This window comes from Gossypium raimondii, chromosome 1, assembly GCF_025698545.1.
Source record: "Gossypium raimondii isolate GPD5lz chromosome 1, ASM2569854v1, whole genome shotgun sequence".
Taxonomy (NCBI): Eukaryota; Viridiplantae; Streptophyta; class Magnoliopsida; order Malvales; family Malvaceae; genus Gossypium; species Gossypium raimondii.
This window is the reverse complement of record NC_068565.1, coordinates 43,090,283-43,111,728: the sequence shown is the minus strand read 5'-3', so window position 1 is coordinate 43,111,728 and position 21,446 is coordinate 43,090,283. Positions and strand designations below refer to the sequence as shown.

Sequence of the window (21,446 nt, the reverse complement as noted above, 5' to 3'; positions counted from 1 at the left end):
ATTGGGAGTATTTCAAGACTGCCTTTTAAAAGAAATATGTGGGGGCGAGTTATGTGGATGCTCGCAGGCGTGAGTTCATGAACCTCACTTAGGGGGATAGGACAGTGGTCGGGTATGAGGCCGAATTTTTTATATTGAGCCATTACGATCGAGGGATGGTGGCATCGGAATATAAAAATGTGTTCGCTTTGAGGATGGTTCTAGGGACAGTTTGAGAGTTCTAGTAGCTTCGTAGAGAGAGTGAGAGTTCACCGTTATGGTGGACAAGGCGAAGATCGCTGAAGAGGTTAAGTGCATTGAGCGCCAGAATAGGGACTGAGAGAAGGGTAATAATAAGAGGGATTCGACGTCCTCTAGTTCTTTTCAGAGGCCTAAGAAATGAGCCAAACCTGATGGGCATTTTAGAGTTAGAGTTTCAGTTGCTCCTACTGCGGCTGAGCCATTTGGTGATTGTGGTAGATGCAATTCGGGTGAGTGCTGGAGGAGGTTGGGGGCATGTTTGTGATGTGGGTTGGTAGAGCATCGTATTAGAGATTGCCCACAGCGTTCTGATCAGATGTAAGCTTCAGTTCCGGGTTTTGTTTAGCCTTAGAGGGCAGTTCAGCAGTCGCCTAGGGGTTATGGACCGGCCAGGGGTGGTAATGGTATTGGTAGGGGACAGAAAGCATCGGCCAGAGGTGCTAATTAGACTAAGGTGAGGTAGCCTACGTTGGTTTATGCTGCTAGAGTCATGAGGACGGAGATACCGCGGATGTGATTACAGGTATGGTTTTTATTTTTAATGCCCGCTATGTTGCACTGATAAATATAGGGTCAACACACTTTTACATAGCTAGTTTAGTCTTTAATAACTTGGGGATTCCTGTTGAGAGTACTTCTGGTGAGATTTTTGTATTGAGTCTGTTGGGTCAATATGTTTGGGTAAATAGACTGTTTAGGAATGTACCACTGGAAGTACAAGGGTTGTGTTTCTGGCAAATCTGGTAAAGCTACCGTTTAGAGAATTTGATTTGATTTTGGGTATGGACTGGCTTGTGGATCATTGAGTCAGTTTAGGTTGTGCAACCAAGAGAATAGTTCTGAGATCTAAGAATGATGTAGAGGTGGATTTGATCGTCGAGCATCGGGATTACTTATCTAATGTGATCTTCGCTCTTGTGCCAAAAAATTGGTTCGAAAAAAGTGTGAAACGTATCTGGCCTATGTAAGTGTTTCAACTTCTGTGGACTCTTCTGTTGAGAACATCAGAACAGTGAGGGAATTTTTGGATGTTTTTCCCAAGGAGTTACTGTGTTTACCTCCGAATCAGGAAGTTGAGCTCAACATTGAGCTTTTACCAGGTACAGCTCTGGTGTCTATCGCTTCTTATTATATGGCGCCGAATGAGCTTATGGAGTTAAAGGCTCAGCTACAAGAGCTTTTGGATTGTGGATTTGTCCGTCTTATGGAGTTAAAGGCTCAGCTACAAGGGGCACCGATTTTGTTTGTAAAGAAAAATGATGGTACAATGAGAATGTGCATCGACTACCGACAGTTGAATAAGCTGATTGTGAAGAATAAGTACCCACCTCTGAGGATAGACGACCTATTTGATCAGTTTCGTGGGGATTTGGTATTTTCTAAGATAGATCTTTTTTCTGGGTATCATCAGTATAAGGTTAAAAAAGTTGATGTTCATAAGACGGCTTTTAGGACTCATTATGGGCACTACGAGTTCCTAGTCATGCCCTTTGGTTTGACGAATGCTCCAGCTGCATTCATGGATCTGATGAATCGGGTTTTCCAGTCGTATTTGGATCAGTTCATCGTAGTCTTCATTGACGAAATTCTGGTATAATCTAAGACAGATGATGATCATGACAAGCATCTTAGAGTGGTTCTTCAGTTACTTCGAGAGAAACAACTCTACGCTAAGTTGTGCAAGTGTGAATTCTGGTTAAGGGAAGTAACATTTCTGGGGCATGTGGTTTCTACTAAGGGGATCCATGTTGACCCAAGAAAAATTGAGGCTATACTTGATTGGAAACAACCTAAGATCATTTTTGAGATCTGCAATTTTCTGGGTCTTGCGGGCTACTACCGTAGGTTGGTCAAGGGGTTCTCATTAATTGTAGCTCTTCTAACTAAGCTATTGCATAAGAACGCTCCTTTTTCTAGACTGATGAGCAACAATCGAGTTTCGAGAAGCTCAAATCTATTTTGACTCAGGCTTTTATTCTGATACAACTTGAATCTAGTAAGGAGTTCGTAGTATGTAGTGATGCGTCGCATGTCGGTTTGAGATGTGTTCTGATGCAAGATGGTAAGGTTGTGGCTTATGTGTCGTGATAGCTTAAGTCACACGAGGGAAATTATCCAACGCCCGATCTCGAGTTGGTTACCGTAGCTTTTGCCTTAAAGCTTTGGAGGCACTATTTGTATGGTGAGAGGTGTATCATCTACACCGATCAGAAGAAACTGAAGTACCTCTTTACCCAAAAGAAGTTGAACCTTAGGCAGCGTAGATGGATTGAGTTGCTCAAAGATTATGACTGCACTATAGAGTATCATTCCGGTAAGGCCAATGTGGTGGTTGATGCTCTTAGTCGTAGAGTAATGTCTGATTTGAGGGCAATGTTTGCTTGCCTAAGTCTATTTGATGATGGGAGTCTGCTAGCCGATTTGCAAGTTAAGCCGATTTTCATTTCCGTCAAATAGAGGATGGTAGTACATATGATTTTGGGCTGAATAGCGATAGGGTTCTATGTTTCCGAGGACAGGTTTGTGTACCGAATGACTTTGATCTGAGATAGTCTATTCTAAGGGAAGTGTATAGTAGCCCATAATCTATGCATCACGGTGGAAATAAGATGTATCGGGATCTTTGTAAACTGTATTGGTGGCCAGGTTTGAAACGAGAGGTAACTGATTTTGCTTCTCGTTGTCTGACGTGTCAGCAAGTTAAGATATAGCATCAATTGCCTTTGGGTTTGCTACAACCCATTAAGATTCCCTTATGGAAATGGGAGTGTGTGACTATGGACTTCGTTAGTGGGTTGCCTTTAATGCCTACTAAGAAGGATTCTATTTGGGTCTTAGTGGATTGGTTGACCAAGTCTGCCCACTTCATCGTGGATCATGGATAGGTTGAGCTTGGTGAGTTAGTGTTCGCTAGTAAGCCCAGCGAGCTGGGGTTCACCAAAAGGCTTGGCGAGCTGATGTATGCCAGAAAGCTTGGCGAAATAAGGATGCTAGTGGATTAAATGAACTATGGTCTCTTGTGGGCTTGGCAAAGTAGGGATCACCTGAAGGCTTGGTGATTTGATGTACATCAGTGGATTGAACAAACTATGGTTGCCAGTGGGCTTGGCGAAGCAGGAATCGCTAGTGGGCCTGCCGAGTTGGTATCATTGATTTGGGTCGAGAGTAAAAAGTATGAGTAGTCAATGGGTCATTATACCAAAATTAAGAAGTCAACTTCCGTTTCTCTTCGTAACACCATTCGTGCACGTAACTCTTTCCTGCTTCTACTATGATTAGAGTATCCTAAGAACATCAAAACACCTAGTGCCTATAAATTAACCTTTTTTCATTGAAAATTCCATATTCTTTTGAAAAGAGAAAATTCGCTCAAAATTCCTTCATCGATTATCATGTTGTCAAATTTCTAAGAAAATAAGAACCTAGAACTCAGCTCTTAGAACTGAAGGTAAGACCTTATTCCTTTAGAACTTTTAAGAAGGTTCACAATAAAAAGGGACTAGGTTCGCCAAAAGAATAGCAAGTGTGAACCTAGGTATGCTTGTGTTTATGTATGAGTTTTAATGTGTTTTGTTTGTTAGTGACTTGTGTGTGTTTGTGAAATTGCAAACTACAGAATCGTTTACAAGAAAAGACAAGGGAAAAATAAAGCTTGTTCAATGTTTTCATCAAATTGGTGAGTTTTCAGGGATCGCCACTTATCTGTACAAACCATAGTGTTAATTAGGAGCTTAGGGTTTTAACTTAAGTTCCTAGAGTTAGTCTTTTTTAAACTCTATTTTGTGAATATATATGTGTTCTTATGAACAGTGCTCTATGAGCTCCTCATGATTTGCGAGCTTTATGTTTTAAGTATATGTTTTGACAGTATAATCTTCTAAAAACACTGGATATATTGGCAGGCCATAGGATGGTGAGTACTCGCCTTATGTTTTTTGTTTTGGGTGAGAGGCCCTGGAACAGGTTGGAGAGATAAGGGAATGTCGAGCTAAGCTCCATTCAATGAACATGTTAGGGTTTTTGGAGAGTGCTTAGCTATATGCTACACTTATGGGACATGTTAACACTCATTGAGTCATTTTGAGGCATTATAAGGAGATTTGTTTATCCAACAGGAAAAGAACATGTAATAGCCTGTTTCTTTGTTGTGTCAGAATAGTGGTTTCGGGGCCACAAATTTGATGTGTGAGTACGTATATTATTATTTAATATTTATGAATATTATATGGTGTAATAATAAATTTTGATTTAATGATTTGTGGTTAAATAGAAGATTAATTAGGTTTAAATGGTAAGACCTTCAAGTTAAATGGTTTTAGAAAATGAGAAATCGGGACCTCTTTTCTATAAATCGAGTCATAAATATTTTTATAAATATTTACGAGTGTTATTAAGGTTGTATTAAAGTTTCATTGAGAAATTTTAATGTTTAGAGAGTTAATTAATTAAAAGGACTAAATCGTAAAGGATGTAAAATTTGACGACTATTAGATTTGAGTGATTAAATGGTTTAAGGATTATAAGTGAAAGGATTAAAATGGTAAATATACTATTTTTAATTAGTGGGATGACCAAAGTGCTTTAAATTTTGTCTTATTCATGTGTTAATGTAAAATAATTAAAATAAGTAATAAAATTAAAATAAAAGATGAATATTACCATTTTTCTTCCTCATTTCTTCTTTAAACAAACCGAATTCTCCATTAAAATAGCTTGAGGTTCAGCCAAACAAAAAATGGATGCATGTAAGTGATTTATTTATCGTTTTTTTTTTTGTAAATTTTTTGTTTTTGAGATCGTTGCAACTAGGTCTAGTTAGCCTGTATCTTCATTTTTGAAACTGTTAAAGATTTTGATTTTTTCCATTGATGAATCTTTGTGATTTTAGATGTTAATAATGAATTTGAGGTATTAGTTGTTATTTATAAGTATTTTGTTAAGTGATTTTGATGAATTTAACGATTAGGGGTTAAATTGTTGAAATAGTAAAAATACAAGGACTTGGTGCGAAATTGTTACAAATGTGGGTTGTAATTGGTTCTGTTAACATTCTACTAGTATGAATTTTCAATAAAATTAGTTTATTTGTATGACTAGGACATAGGGACTAAATTGAATAAAATGAAAAATTGAGGGTAATTTTGGAAAAATTTCAAAATGACTAAATTGCATAAAATGAATTTTTTACTATATAAATTAATGAATTGAATGAAATTATTAATTTAGATCAAGAACAAGTGGAAAATCAAGGAGAAGAGAAAATTACCAAATAACTCTTGTACTTAGTCATTGCTACAATTTAGCTAGGTAAGTTCGTATGCACCAAAAGAGTTATGTAAAAATGCACTAACTTGTGTATCGATGATGATGTTTATGCTTATGTCTTGTATTATGCAGAAACGGGTAAGAAAAGGTAATGATACAGTAAGATAATAATTGAAATGTTATATGATGATATAAAAGGATTGATGAGTCAAATGACTTACTTATATGTGAGAAATTTACTTATGCTATGGACCTTTGTTGTGAATAAACACACTGATTCGTGAATTGGTAATGATATTTAGGCTTATGCCAAGTAAGTGGAATGGAAAGTAAGTAAATGAAATGAAAAGTAAGAAAATGGAATGATAAGTAAGAAATAGAGTAGTTCATAGTCTTATGAAAAGATTAATGATTGTGTAATATGTCTTATAAATCCTATTATGTTAGGAATGAAAATATATGTGATGTTGGTGAACTTACTCGGTTGTGAATTGATGATTATATAATTTGATAAATCTTGTGGCATTGGTATATGTTTATATTACCCTATAAAGTTTATTATTGAAATAGAAAGTTATTTAAAAATTTTATACAATCTTATTAAGCATTCATTGCTTACATAGTTATTTTCCTTTTCTTTTCAGATTATCAAAAGCTAGATCGGTTAGGAAGCTCGTCGGAGATTTATCACACTATCCAACGATTATATCAATAATTTTGATGTGTTGGTCAAGGTTATAATGGCATGTATAGGAGGACTTATGGTTGATGTTAGTTGTATGTTAGTTGATGATTTTGGCATGTATATGTCATTTTGGTTTATGTAATCTTGGTACTTTTGGTGCCTTGTTGGTGTGTGTGAATATGACTAGTTCATGGTGCATGTTTAAGTGACTATATGGTATGTTTGGGTGGAAGTTCTAATGGTCGTAATTATGGCACAAATGGTAAGCTTATATTGACATGAAATAGGTCAAGTTATGGTATATTTTGAGATGGTTGAAATATGGACAAATATGAATATGTTTAGGTATGTTTGATTGATTGTGATTGAGGTGCCTTAGTCATGGGTACAAATTTCTTGTAGGTATATGCTTGTAATGGTGATGGAAATGACTTGAATTTAGCCAATTTTATGTCCACATGGCCTGAGACATGGGCGTGTCACTCAGCCATATGTGATCCACGGCCATGCACACGGTCATGTGTCCCCTGTGGTTTTCAAAGGTTACAAGTCAGGCAGTTACACAACCTAGCACACGGCCTGGCACACGGGCGTGTGACTTGGCCATGTGACCCAACTTCAAGAGTTACATAGGCATGGACATAGGTTGGGACACGACCGTGTGTCCCTATTTCGATTGTTACACAACCGTGTGACCCTTGCAGTCTAAATTTTCTAACTTTTTCATGAAATTTTTGATTGATTTCAATTTAGTCCCAAATTGTTTTTATTGTATTTCTAGGGCCTCGAAGGCTCGGTTAAGGGATGATATAGATGTAATGAATAATTTATGCTATGATTATGTTGATGTATGAGATGTATGTTCTAAAGTTACATTTTTACAATAATGCTCGGTAACCCTAATTTGGTGACGGATAAGGGTTAGGGGTGTTACATTTAGTGGTATCAGAGTTACGATTTAGTCATTTCTCGAACTAAACGTAACATGTATGGAGTCTAGAAAAACATGCCATTATATAATCTGTGATAGTGTGATGTCTCCTGACTTTGATGAGATTTGTTTCACTTATAGATAGAGATGTTTTCCAATCGAGCTAATTCCGGTAATGCTGAAAGCGATAGTCAAGTATTTGATTAAAAAGACTATATTGATGAGTAGAAAGTTATAAAGGTAAGAGTAGAGATGCATAATTTTATGTTGTTAATGAAAGTTATGTTTGACGTGTTTATATGAGAATCAAATTTAGAGGCTTTATAATCTCCACCCCTTCACCCTTAAATTCTTATACAATGAAATTTATACAAGATTTATGTAGTTGAAGTCTGCAAAAAGGGGAAACTGCAGAGCTCAATGGTTAGTTGAGTAATAATGTGGTCAGAGCGAGAATTGATTAGCAAGTAAAAAAGAAGTTATTCACTGGTAATTGACTTTATCAGGGATGGTATCTAAAAAATAGGTTAATCGAGATTTCTTCTGAATTGATTTCTTTAGTGGAATGGGATAATGTGGGATCATCGATGACTTTAGTAGTTAGTGGGATAGTGTTTGAATTACAAATATATCTGAATGCAACTGTTATGGCCGACTAACTTACAACGATCTCCTTTGGTTATTCTATATGTTCTTTTATCCTCAGAGGTATATGCAATTGTTTATCTTCAGAATTGGTTCTTATCATAATTCCTTTATTCAAATATTTATGTCTTCAGGAAATAGTAGTTAAGACCTTGCAAGCAAAGTAGGTTCGGATGTTCACGAGCTTGTGTTTTCTTAAATCTATACGTGTTTTATTATAACTTATGGTGTTTTGGAGGTTAGATTGGGTGTTAAAGGAGAGTCACCTTGGGTGGCTAATTTGGCATTCCATAGCTCGGGTTTGGCGACTAGACTGGGTATGGGGTGTTACATGTAATTATTAAATATCCTCTTTCATATTAAAGAACAGTACTAAAGAAACAAGAAGTATGTTTAAAAATAGTTTATAGTGCATGAGAGGCGATTTGTCTGTGTGCATTTTAGCTCCATAATTACTCGACGTACACGAGATAGCCATTGCTTTGCTATCGTGGGATCATCACCCATATCACCTAGAAACTACTTTGCACCTCATTTACAAATCTCCCTCACGGGATCTCCTTGAAACTGGATTGCAACTGGTACAATATGAATAGGTACCCTTTGTGGAGTAGCTTCAGGCTGAGACTGAGGTTGAGGTGGAGGCACATGAGCAGTTCCCATAAATTGGTCAAACCATCATTCCACCATCTCAAAAAAAAACATTTCTCGCGGCATTTCCAGTTTCCCATTGATTAGTCAAAGGTTCCGAACCACGAGTTTGAGGAATATTGCTTTCCATTCTTTTACCAACAGCCTTATGTGAATTTGAAGACAACCAAGTATCCCACCCCAGTTACTCAGTAGAGGTGTCCATGGCAGCCCAGCCCGACGGTCCGCCCGAAATATGAGAGGGTTCGGGTAAAAATATAGGCCCGAAATATGGGTTTGGGTAAAAAAATGAGGTCCATTTAGAAAACGGGCCGGGCCTCGGGCACCACTTTTTTGGCCCGAGCTCGGCCCGAATATATAATAAATTTTTATTTTTTTATTTTTAAAATGTTTTAAAATATTTTAAAAATACTTTTTTTTTATTTTTTTATTTTTAAAATAATTTTTTGGTGTTTATTAAAAAATGGGCCAGGCTAGGCCGGGCTCGAGCTTAGAAATTTTTTTTCGGGCCGGGCCTGGACAAAATTTCATGCCTATATTTTGGGCTGGGCCGGGCCTAGGCCTAGGACGAAGGCTGAAATTTTTTCTGGGCCCGGCCCATGGACACCTCTATTACTCAACCCAACATACTCCTAATTTATTATATTATATATATATATATTTGGTTTAAGAATGTATTGGCCCTTTTCACGTGAAGTGGAATGACAACCCAAGCACCCTACGTCGGTTACTTAACCCAACACACTCTTAAATATTTTTTTTCCCGGTTAGCAGAGTTTTACCTAACACGTCACACAACATTTTTACGCGAAGTAGGATGACAACCCAAGCACCCTACCCTGGTTACTCAGTCAGTCACCTTTTAAACTGTGTTCATAACCACAGAATTATCAGATTTCATATTATTTTATTCATTTAATGAAACAAAACTTTAATTTTGGAGGACTAGGAAAAACCTTCAAGTGTCAAAAATAAGTTTTGGCAATTACTTACCAGTCATGAAAATAAATTTAGCATACATTTGTATTAAATGTTCTCTTTGCATTTAGACTTAATTGATTTTACTATAAGTAAGATAAGATTAACTTCATTAATCATAATTATTTTATCCTAATAGAAATAAAACAGTGGAGATGAAATCAATATAGTAAAATCATAACTAACTCAGTGGACAAAAGTCATGCTCGTAGGTCAAAAAAGGGGTAATTCTTAGTCAAAATCTTGGGCATGAAAAGGGGCAGGATATACTAAAAAAATAAATGTGGGCAAAAACAACCACAAGGCAACAACAACAGTAACACAATAGAAGAAACAACAAATAAAATAGCAAAAATAATGAGGAATGTCTCCCCCTACTTAAATCACATTGCCCTTAATGTGAAAAATAATATTAACAAATATGATGAAATAGAAAGAGTTTAGAACACTCCCCATGTCATTTTCGTTACTATTTTCACCACCCGTTTCTAAATTTAATTTTTCGTTTACTCGATTCTCTTGAACGTAAGAAGAGAGTTGAAATCTATTAACATGTAAGAAAATAAAGAATATAAAATATAAAATATAAAATATAAAATATAAAATATAAAATATAAAAAAATAAAAATAAAAATAAAAATAAAAATAAAATTGGGTTGCCTCCCAACAAACATTTGTTTAACATCGTTAGCTTGACGCCCTAACTAGTATTGGGGCTGTTCCAGCTGAATTCTTTTGATCATATGGGCTTGGAATTTCTCCTTTTTTACCACATCTAACATATTTGGGTTCAATCATCTTTGCGCCTCTTGCTATGGTTTCGTATTTTCCTCCAATAAAATCTTATGTGTGCATGTCAATGGGTTAATTCCTTTTAAATCGGTAATGGACTCATCATTCTCCAAAAATGTGCACTTGAGATGCTCGAGAAGTGATTTTAATTCTAGATCTAGTGCCTGCACAATAGAAGGTAGAAGTTTAATGTTCATAGGAGTCGATAATTCATTAACAGATTCGAAAATAGATCCTGAATCAAAATTATCATCAAACAATGTTTCAAGTTTATCTTCATAAGGTGACTCAAAAGTTTCTTCTACTAATGAGTAAATTATGTCAACATGGTTTACGTTTAAGATTTCACTAGGGTGACTAATAGCGTCGTAAACGTTAAACTTCACGATCTCCCCTTCACACTCCATCGTGAGGGTTCCGCTATGCATGTCAATCTCAATACTTGTGGTACTAAGGAAATGTCACTTCTACAAGATATCCAAAGACCCAAGAGCGTTATCCTTTTCCATTTTCACCACATAAAAGTCCGTAAGAAAGATAAGTCTGTTGACTTTCACTAATACGCCCTCAAAGACTTCTTCGGGATGCACAGTAGACATGTTTGCTAACTGAATGATAACACATGTTTTTATAAAAAAAACCCCACGTTAAGTGATTCATAAATGGGAAAAGGCATTACATTTATGGAGGCCCTAAATCATACATAGTTTTCTTAATTCCTCAGTGGCCTATTTTGCATGGTATTGCAAACATGCCTCTATCTTTACATTTTACTGGCATCCTCTTCTACAACACCGCAGATACATTTTCACTAACACTTACTCTTTCATTTTTAGTTAATTTTCGCTTGTTGGTGCAAAGCTCCTTAAGGAACTTGGCATATCGCGGAATTTGTTTAATGACATCCAACAATGGTATGTTGATCTCGATGTTTCTGAATGTTTTGAGGGCCTTTTTTTCCTCCTTACCTCTCTAATGTTGGTTCAATCATCTTTGAAACGGAGGTTGAATTTTGGGTAATGGAGGTTTCGTTCAGACTTGTTCATCGTTCTCATGCTTTTTCTGGACGGAATCTTGATCAAGATTCCAACCAAGATTTGGTTCTAGTTCTTTTCCACTTCGCAACGTCACTGCATTTGCATGTTGTCTTAGGTTAGGTTTTGTTTGTAACGGTACCTTTCCCTATGAGTTAATTTTCTCAATTGACGTGGTCAATTCTTTTATAGATGCCTCTGTTTTCTATTGAAAATCCTCTATTTTCTTTTGAAAATCAATAGTTTGTCGTTGTATTTGCTGTTGGAAATCAAGCACATTAGTTGCTATTTACCATGGTTTCTAGGGAGGTACCTGAATCTTGCGTTTGTTGTAGAAACTGGTTTTGGTATGGCTGGTTATAATGCAAGATTTCCCCATAACTTAAGTTAGGATGGCCTTTCCATCCTGGGTTATATGTACTTGCGTAAGGGTCATATCGTCTTTGGGGCGGTCCATGAAAGTTCCCCCACAACATTCAAATGGGCCATAGTATCGTCACATAAACCAGGGCATGCATCAATTGTATGTTCAGGTGTTGCACAAATTCCACATAGTCGGGCTGGTCCTATTTTTACTGCAACAAGAGAATTCATGATATTAGTAAGTTTTTTGACTTTATCTTCTAAAGTTGAAGTACTTAGCTGGTGAACTCTTCTAATGGGTTTAGGATTGGCTCGAAATTACTGAGTATTTGCAGCCATCGTAGATATCAAGTCCCTTTTCCTATTAGGGGGTTATGTTGACCAATGCCCCTCCACTGGCAGCATCTATCATGTTCATTTCCATGGGCTTCAAGCCCTCATAAAAGTATTGGAGAAGAGATTGTTCTATTATCCCATGTTGTGATGGTTCATATATGATCAAACACTATCCGTAAAAGGTCACTCTTTCTGTCATAGAAGCAAATGACGAGGAAGACGAGGCGACCAAAAATCTCAATTCGATACTGGGAGGTTTCAAAGATAAGACGAGTCATGGGCTGATGTTTGTAGACATCACTATGGCGGGTAGAAGATTGAATACACTTGTTGACACAAGTGCGTCAGATTTATTCATGTTGAGATAGACTGCTCGTGATCCCGAGCTCAAAATAGAGAAGAAATCAGGTTAGATCAAGACCGTAAATTCAAAAACTGTTGAGATAGAGGGCGTGGCCAAATGAGTTGAGATCCAACTTGGTGAATGGACTGGTAAAAACACCATTAAGGTAATACCTCTTGATGGCTTTAAATTTGTGGTTAGATTAAGCTTTCTTGATCGGATTAACGTGAATATTTTTTCTTCTGGCAATTATATGGTGGTATCGGGCCCAAACCATCGATGTATGGTACAAATGAAAAGGAAAGAAGGTATGAAAGAAAAAAAAATTATCGGTGCTCCAATTTACCAAAGGAGTCCGTAGAGATGAAGCTTCCTACATAGCCACATTGAAGGCCGAGGAAGTCTTTAAGCTCATTGGTGAAGTTCCAAAAGAAGTGAGCCAATTATTGTAGTCTTTAAGAGATGTGATGCCTACCAAGTTACTCAAAGAATTACCACCAAAGAGAGAGGCGGATCACAGAATTCAGTTAGTGCCCAATTTGAAGCCGCTAGTGAGGGCCGCATACTGTATGTCCTTGCCAAAATTAGAAGAACTACAAAAATAATTAAATGAGTTATTAGATACGAGATTCATTAGACCATCTAAATCTCCGTTCGATGCGCTAGTGTTGTTCCAAAAGAAGCACGATGGGACATTAAATATGTGCATTGATTATCAGGCCTTAAACAAAATCACTATAAAGAACTGGTACCCAATTCCCCTTATTGTAAATTTGTTTGATCAACTTAGTAGTACGAGATAGTTCACTAAGTTAGACTTGAAATCGAGGTACCATCAAGTTCGAATAGCAAAAGTGGATGAGCCAAAGACAACCAGTGTGACATGCTATGGTTCGTATGAGTTTCTTGTAATGCCCTTTGGGCTAACGAATGCTCCATCCACATTCTAAACCCTTATAACTAAGGCACTTCAACCTTTTCTAGTTTTTTTATGGTTGTTTATCTTGACAATATTGTGGTGTACAGTAAATCTCTTAAGGAGCATATGGGGCATTTGAGGGAGGTATTCCAAACCTTGCGGGAGAATGAGCTATATGTAAAAAAGGAGAAGTGCTCATTTGGCCAATAAGAGGTGCCATTCCTAGGCCACATTGTGGGAGGTGGCAAGATCCAGATTGGCAAAAAAAATTCGGGCTATTGTCGATTAGGAACCACCAACCAAGGTGATAGAATTGAGATCTTTTATTGGGTTGGCAAACTATTACCGATGCCTCATTGAAGGCTACTCTAAAATCACAGCACCCTTGACAGACTTGTTGACGAAGGGTAAGGTGTGAAATTTGGATCCCCAATTTGTGAAGGCCTTTAATCAAGTAAAACAAGTAATGATGAGGGAGTCCATACTTACTTTACCGTATTATTCGAAATTGTACGAAGTATGCATGAATGCATCAGACTATGCAATTAGGGGGTACTGATGCAAGATGAACATCTAGTTGCTTTTAAAAGTTGAAAACTTCATGAGACAGAGCGACGATACATATTCTAAGAGAAATAGATGACTATTGTGGTATATTGCTTGCACATATGGAGACATTATTTGTTGGGATCCAGGTTCATAGTTTTTACTGATAATGTTGCAAATAATTATTTTCTAACCTAGAAAAAGTTGTGTCCCAAACAAGCTCGTTGGAAAAATTTCCTAACAGAATTTGATTTTACTATAGAGTATAAATCGAGGAGTGTCAACAATATGGCTGATGCACTTAGCCGAAAGATGGAGTTTGCAGCAATCAACCAACCTAATGGTTCCCTATTGGAGTAAATTCGAGAGGGATTGTCCCAAGATCTCACAGCCAAAAACTTGATCGAGCTTGCCAATGAGGGGAAAATGAGGAGATTTTGGTTTGAGGGGGAGTTGCTATACACTCATGGGCACCGTCTTTATGTACCTCATTATGGGAAATTGTGCAAGGAAGTCATGAAGGAGTGTCATGACTCAAGATGGGCTGGTCATCTAGGGATGCATCGCACTTTAGCCCTTTTGGAGGATCGTTACTATTGGTCTCACATAGGTGAAGATGTTGATACCTATGTGAAAACTTGTTTAATATGCCAACAAGTCAAGGTTGAGTTGAAGAATCCAGCTGGTTTGCTACAACCCTTTCCCATTCCGGAATAACCATGGGAGAGTGTATCCATGGACTTTATTGTTGGTTTTCCTAAGTCTGATGGTTTTACGAGTATTCTTGTTGTGGTGTACAGGTTTTCCAAGTATGGAACGTTCATTCCAGTAACTAAGGAGTACCCTGTTGAGGAGGCAGCTCGTTTGTTCCTTAGACATGTGGTGAAATATTGGGGAGTGCCACAGTCTATCATTAGTGATCAATGAGGATAGTTCATGGGCCGGATCTGGACGGAGCTATTCAAGTCAATGGGTTCAGACTTGAACTTTTCAACTAGTATGCATCCTCAAATCGAATGAGTGAATGCATTATTGGAGACATCTCTTCGACACTATGTGAGTGCCACACAAAGGGACTAACCAAATTATTTGGACGTAGCCCAATTCTCATACAACTTGTAACGAATCAAAGTTCATTCGAGATTGTGACGGGGCAGCAACCACTCACACCTAATGCTGTTGTGACCCATTATACAGGACCGAATTTAGCAGCTTATCGATTTACAAAGGATTGGCAAGAGAATAATGACTTAGCCAAAGCTTTTTTACATAAAGTGGGCAAGCACAACAAGAAGTGGGCCGATCAAAATCGAAGGGATGTGCAATTTTAGGTTGGTGATTCAGTCTTTGCAACATAATGACTTAAACTACACTTGATTTTGCAACATAATGGCTTGCACAAAGGGCTTGTGCATTAGTATGAGGGACATTTTCAAGTCTTGAAGAGAGTAAGCAAGGTGGCCTACAAGCTGGAGTTGCTGACAAAGCTCAAAGTCCACCCAATGTTTTATGTGAGTATGCTTAAGCCATTTTATGAGGATCAAAAGGATCTAAATCGAGGCAAGTTAGAACGAACACCAATGGGGGTGAAGGTCTCCTACGATCACGAAGTTAAAAGTATCGAGGTAGACCGTGTGATTAGACGAAAGTACTATAGGCTGAGGCATGAGTACTTTATGTGATGGAAGGGACTTCTCAATAGTGAAGCAAGTTGGGAACCTGTCGGGGCCTTATGGCAGTTCCAAGGTAAGATAGACCAGTTCCATGTGGAGGACACGACGAGGGCATCACTCGAATAGATGGGGGAGAATGTCATGGGTTGCGCATGGGAGCCCGTAACCATGGCACAATCATATGATCCATCATGATCAAGGGAGGTTATTGGCCCAATCAAACTGGCCCGTTGCTTGGGAAGAATAAAGGCTCATCTATAAACTATGACCAAGTCAAAGATATGCAATCTTATAGATAACTTATAAGTTTAAAAGATATAATAATTGTAATTTGATAGCTTTTAATCCTAGCCATTGATGTATTTTAATTCATACCGTTGATTTTAGGGAGGCTCAACTATAAATAGAGGCCTCTCCCCCTCATTGTAAATAATTCATTGAGTAATAAAATTCTTGAGAGCATTCTCTCAAAACTCTCTTTTGTGTTCTTAGATTTTCTGTCGCTTTGTTCTTATATTTCAAATTCGTTCATCTTTGTTCTTCTTTGGTGCCTTAGAAGAATTCTGTTTGATCTTCAATTATTGGGAGTTAGGTTAACTTAGGTGTTTTTTGAGGAAGAAAACCCTTAAGGCTGCATGGATTGTAAGGCAAAAATCTAAGTCCATGACACTAGTGCCTTACTACTAGCTACAAAAGTGTTTATTTGATCTAGCTATGTTTTGGATTGAGGGTGAATACAATTGTGTATACTATGCTAGTGTGATTTATGAATATGGACTTTACCGCTATGGTAAAAAAGTGGTTTAGCCCAATAAATCTAAATTTTAAATTTGTATATGATCGTAAATATGAATTTATATGTGAATACGACTTTAAATATGTTCTAGACCGGACAAATATGGTGTACATGCTAAAGTTATACTTAATCTCCTTAAAAGTAAATTATGAGTATGGGCATTGCCACTAGGGCATGAATGAAATTGAAACTAAAATAGAATATGCTTACAAATTTATAGTGATGTGGATTATTCAAGAATCGAAGTCGATTTGCTTTATAAAAAGAAGATATCAATGAACTACTATGAAATGGTTTCACGGGATTTAGTCAATTGTCTTGATCGTGTGATATCATTGAGAAATAGGAATCCATGTTATCAAAAGATTTCCTGCGATTATTTCTAGTATGGAATGAGTCAATCATCCACTTTGGTATCTTATTGACCAAAAATGGTGATATTGTTCCTCCATTGATCAAGAATTTCAGTTTTTGAGAAGTATTATGATCATCCAATAAGAAAGGTTTCAATTTTTTCAAATGAACGATTTGAAGACCTATTGATTCTAACAATTGATTGCAATGTTGATCATTCTGACCTTTCAATTCATAGATGTGGATCTCAGACCTATGAATGGAGATATTCCCGAAACTCACAAAGAAAAAAGGAAGTGAGTTAGAAATTTGACTACATTTTTAACACTGCTAATAAGGTGGATATTTATAATTTACATTTTAGAGAGGTTAAAGTACCCTAATAACAAGATACAAGAAAATAATTTTTAGTTTTAAGGAACAATAATGTTTACAGATAGTTTTACTTATTAAAATTTATAAATTTTAAATACTCCTATTATATACTCTTAATCATTTTACTTTTAAAATTTTTTAATGTGAACTGAGTTGACACTTGTGGTATCAAACTCGGTCCAGCATCTTATAGTATAGATACTTATATTTCTTAATTTAATTAAAAAATAACCAATGCAGATGTTTTTTTGCTTAAATGGAAGACAAGAAAAAGAAAAAGGGGCAAGTTATTGTAATTCTGGAATTCGCAGATCTTCATTTAATATTTAAGAAATACAAATAAATAGTTCAAGCACTCCTCCATGCACCGTCTTAGCTCAATTAAAAAAAATAAAATGTGAAGCTTAACCCAAGCTGTGTCGAAGCACGCATTTGTTTAGGCACATTTGACTTGGACGGCCAAAGTCTTCCTGAGATGGGTACATGCGCCATTTTGGTCACTGAAGTGAATGCTATCTAGGGGGATTTGGCAGCTGGGCTTCCCCAAGCAATACTTCTCAACAACTTGCTTGGATTCTGGCGCTGTGCAATTTCCAATAAAGTAGGCTCCGCAAGCGCCAAATGGATCACCATAGCTGGCAAACTCCACTGCCACGATTTGCTTCTTGCCTGGACATATTAATTCAGCCCTTGGTTTCAAATCATTCACTTTGGGTTGGAGAGTACCATTTTTGGTTTCGAACAATCTCGGGGATGGTGGGTGAATTTCACTCACAGCACTGCAGATTGTATCCCTGTTCACTGTTACTATATGGACATCTTTAGGATTGCCTTCTTCTTCCTCAAGGAGGACAATCAGGTTCTTTGGCTTCAAGTATGCCCGTGGGATGTGGTACCTGCATTACATGAATTTTAGCTTCTTTCTAGTTTATAATTTATATCGGTTAAAAGACTGTTTCAGCGTTTATAGTGTACATACTCGGATTGTGTTGGCTTCTTAAGAGGACTAAGGTAATTGTTCCAATATCGGCCAATGCTTCTACCATTGATCCAAACCATACCCTTCCCCATACCAGTCATAACAATGGCAACTGGGTTGTCCCCTTCTGGTGCATCAAAATATCCCTTGTACCATGTTAATGGTCCTCCTTGGTCTGGCTTTGTCCACTGAACAGACTTTGAGCCTTCTTCAGTAAACAATTTCTTCTTTTCTCCATCAATTCCAACCTGAAAGGGGATTCCAAATTACGTTTAAGAAGCCATCTCCACCACTAAACTATTACTTGAGATTTATTACAGAAAGTGACAAGTCCAGTGGGTACCTGATGGCCCCAACCATTTTGTGATATGTCGAGTGTTCCAGTGTTCAAACCAAGGATGGTGATAGAACGAGGCCCAGCAAACCTTTTCTCCATGTAGGCTCCGCTATCCTGGATTAGCAAACAAAATCACATGTTAATTGATTTTATAAATTTCATTTTAAGCGTAACAAAGTGCTTTAAGTTGCAGAAGCCTTACAGGGAGTCCCACTAAGTAGCCTAAGAGAGCAATATGGTTTTCCCCTTCCTTCAAGCTTACAGCTCTCTGGAAAACAAAGCTCTTCTCAACTTTGCTCCCATGTGCAGAACCGGCGTATTCACCATTTACATAGGCATGGATTCCATGGCCAAGACTTGCAACCCGTAAAACTGGGCTGACATTTTTCTTCATTGGTAAATCACGTCGACCCAACTTAAGGCTGCAGGCAGAAACTCATAGTTCAATATCCTATGTGTAACAGGTGAAAATCAAGGTGTTCATTTAAGTTTCAACTCACCTAGTTGTGTACCAAGCATAGTCGGTTGTATCTTTGGTCAAATGAAAAAGCTCCCTTGGCACGTCAAACTTAAATCCAAGTCCGACAGGAGGGACTTCCCTGTACATCTCCCAGTTAAAGTTCTTGTTTGCAATTTCTGATCTTACAAAGTTTCTTGAGTTATGTTGAGTTGTGACCTGAGTTAAAAATCAATGGTAAGTTAATTCACAGGTTGTAAAACACAATGGGGCAGCTTATGTGAGCTTGTAGAATTGGAGATACCAGTTGAGTGTTGAAAACCACGGTCTTGCAATCAGGGAGGACGCTAATGGAACGAGCCGGCAGGCGAATGTCCTGGCCCCTGAAATTCACATGTTGTGCCAGACGAGTGTTATTGTTGGCCACGAAAGCCGCACAAGCTGAAGTTCCAGGTTGTTGCCAGACTATAGCCTGCAATATCGCAATACATTAACTTAATTCCCTAGTAGACTAACCAATATCTATTTACCCAAAAATCCAATTCGATTACTCCGTATAGTTGCATTGCTTACCTGTTGATCTGGACCCAACTTTAGAGTAGTAGGAACCCCCCAAAATAGAGCCCTTTTGCACAAACTCAAGGCCCTGTGGACGTCCTTAAGATGACCCCACTTTGGTTCCCTTTGAAGACCTAAAGCATTAAAATGTGAAAGTTAGCTGCATACACAACTTCAATCCATAGATCATCAGATAACATGTTCTTAATCCTACCAAATTCATCAAGAGGGGCTTCGTCATAGTAACGAGTTGTTGTAAATGAGGCACTTGTCCTGCCAAAATTGGTGCCACCATAGTACTGCAGACACAAAAAGAACAGTGAGCTTTGTCTAAAAAGAGTGTCATTTAGCTAAGAAATGAACCCAGAGAAGACAGCCAATTATCTTCCTATACCATATAGTAGTTGACCATGCTTCCATTTTGGAGAAGAATCGAGCAACTGAGTATGCCAAATCTTCAGCTGACCTTTGGGATGGTGGATCACCGAATACTCTATACCTGAATCGTTAAAAAACCCATTGAAACAGCCACAAAATTAGCCTATATATACACCAACATATTCGAATCTTCTTTAACATCTTCATATAAACTGCACCACTACTTACTGTGCAGTCCAGTTCTCAGTCCACAATGCCGGCTTGTTGCGCTTATTTGGACCATAGAAAGTATCTCCACAGTGCCTTCCATTGCATGTATTGATCTGAAGAACCAAGTATATTACATTTCTCACTTTGTTATGCCATAATAAACACGTTTTCCATCTCATTTTTTTTATCAATTAAAACTTACAACGGGATCTGGGGCATCCTCTGCTTGCACATGATCCATGGGACATTGGCATTCAAGCTAAGGGCCAGTTTTCCAGCCCATTGAACATAACTATCCCCTTTTTCCCTGAATGCTCGTTGAATAGTGTTGTATTCATTCTCGATCTGTGCTAAAATAATAGGTCCTCCTTGTGGAGCAAACAACTTCTCTTGCTTCAGTTTGTCAACAATCATGGTCACAAACCTTTTCATGTGTTTCTACACAAGTTAAAAGTTTGGTTCAGATTTGAAGCCTTGCATCATATTTTGTGTATAACTTTGATGTATTTATCCCTCAGAACATTACCTTGAAAGGTTCATTATCGGATCGGAAAATGATGCCGGGGACCTCTCTTAACCAATATGGTAATCCTCTGATAGTTTCAGTGCGAAAAAGTCAATATGGAGGACTCGCATGAATTTTAAAGAAGAATTTGGGAAAGTTTAAATGGTTACCCGTGATTCCATTCAGCCTGGATAAAGGGGCCAACCCTAACGACTGCATACAACTTATGCTCATGAATCAACTTGATGAACTTCACCAAGTCAAATTCTCCTTCAAAGTTGTACTGTCCCTCAACTGGTTCGTGTCCATTCCAGAAAACATACGTCTCAATCGTATTGATGCCTCCCTGCTTAGCTTTTTTAATCAGGTCCGGCCACATCTGCAAAATCCCAGTAGTTGTAAATAATCTAAATCCATCCATCCATCCATCAACCAAACTATATTATACAGAGAGAAAAGCAAAAGATGCATACATCTGGGGTGCTACGTGGGTAATGGATAGCTCCCGAAAGAGAAGCTCTCGTTTGCCATTGATGATCAAGGACCTTGCGTCATATGTCACGCCCTGAGCCTTCTGACCTCCTACCTTACCTTCTTCGTCCCCTTCCTCGGTATCCTTCTGAATCTCTTCGACATTTGCATTGCTATAAGCAATCAACAACGTCGACAAAAAGAATATCATGAGTAAACGCCGAGGTTCTACCATTGTTATATATACCAGTAGAAGAACCTTTTATTCTTTGGGGTTGGAGCGGCGTTGCTACTATAAGTAACGAAAGGAGCCTCACTTTTACGGGGAGCCTCTTTAGCTTGGCAAAGAGGAGAAGCTCGAAGAACAACGTAGCATAAAGTCAATTATTTATAGTGTTGGGATTACTATTTTTAACCATCGAATGTTTGCTGGTTTTACTATTTTTTGTTGAGAAAATTTGCTATCTTTGGAAGAAATTGAATTTTGGCTGTCACAGATTATCTAATCTTGTGGTGAAATGTTTGTTAAATTAATATTTTTTATAATGATGAATCTCATATGTTATTATAATATCTATTAATATAATCTCATAAATATTTGTATTATTATATTTATATTTAAGAT

At 37.5% G+C, this 21,446-nt stretch overlaps 1 pseudogene across 1 annotated transcript; it reads right to left on the bottom strand.

Moving 5' to 3' along the window:
• Window positions 1-17,208: 17,208 nt before the first annotated feature.
• On the bottom strand, window positions 17,209-21,174 carry LOC105787048 (beta-galactosidase 13-like; annotated as a pseudogene). Its single transcript, XR_001131448.2, has 14 exons — window positions 20,824-21,174; window positions 20,521-20,729; window positions 20,372-20,438; window positions 20,048-20,283; window positions 19,864-19,958; window positions 19,652-19,756; window positions 19,472-19,556; window positions 19,273-19,391; window positions 19,004-19,171; window positions 18,743-18,918; window positions 18,445-18,664; window positions 18,249-18,356; window positions 17,906-18,153; window positions 17,209-17,822 (listed from the first exon to the last, which is right to left on the bottom strand). The product of XR_001131448.2 is annotated as a beta-galactosidase 13-like (transcript).
• Between the last annotated feature and the right edge of the window lie 272 nt (window positions 21,175-21,446).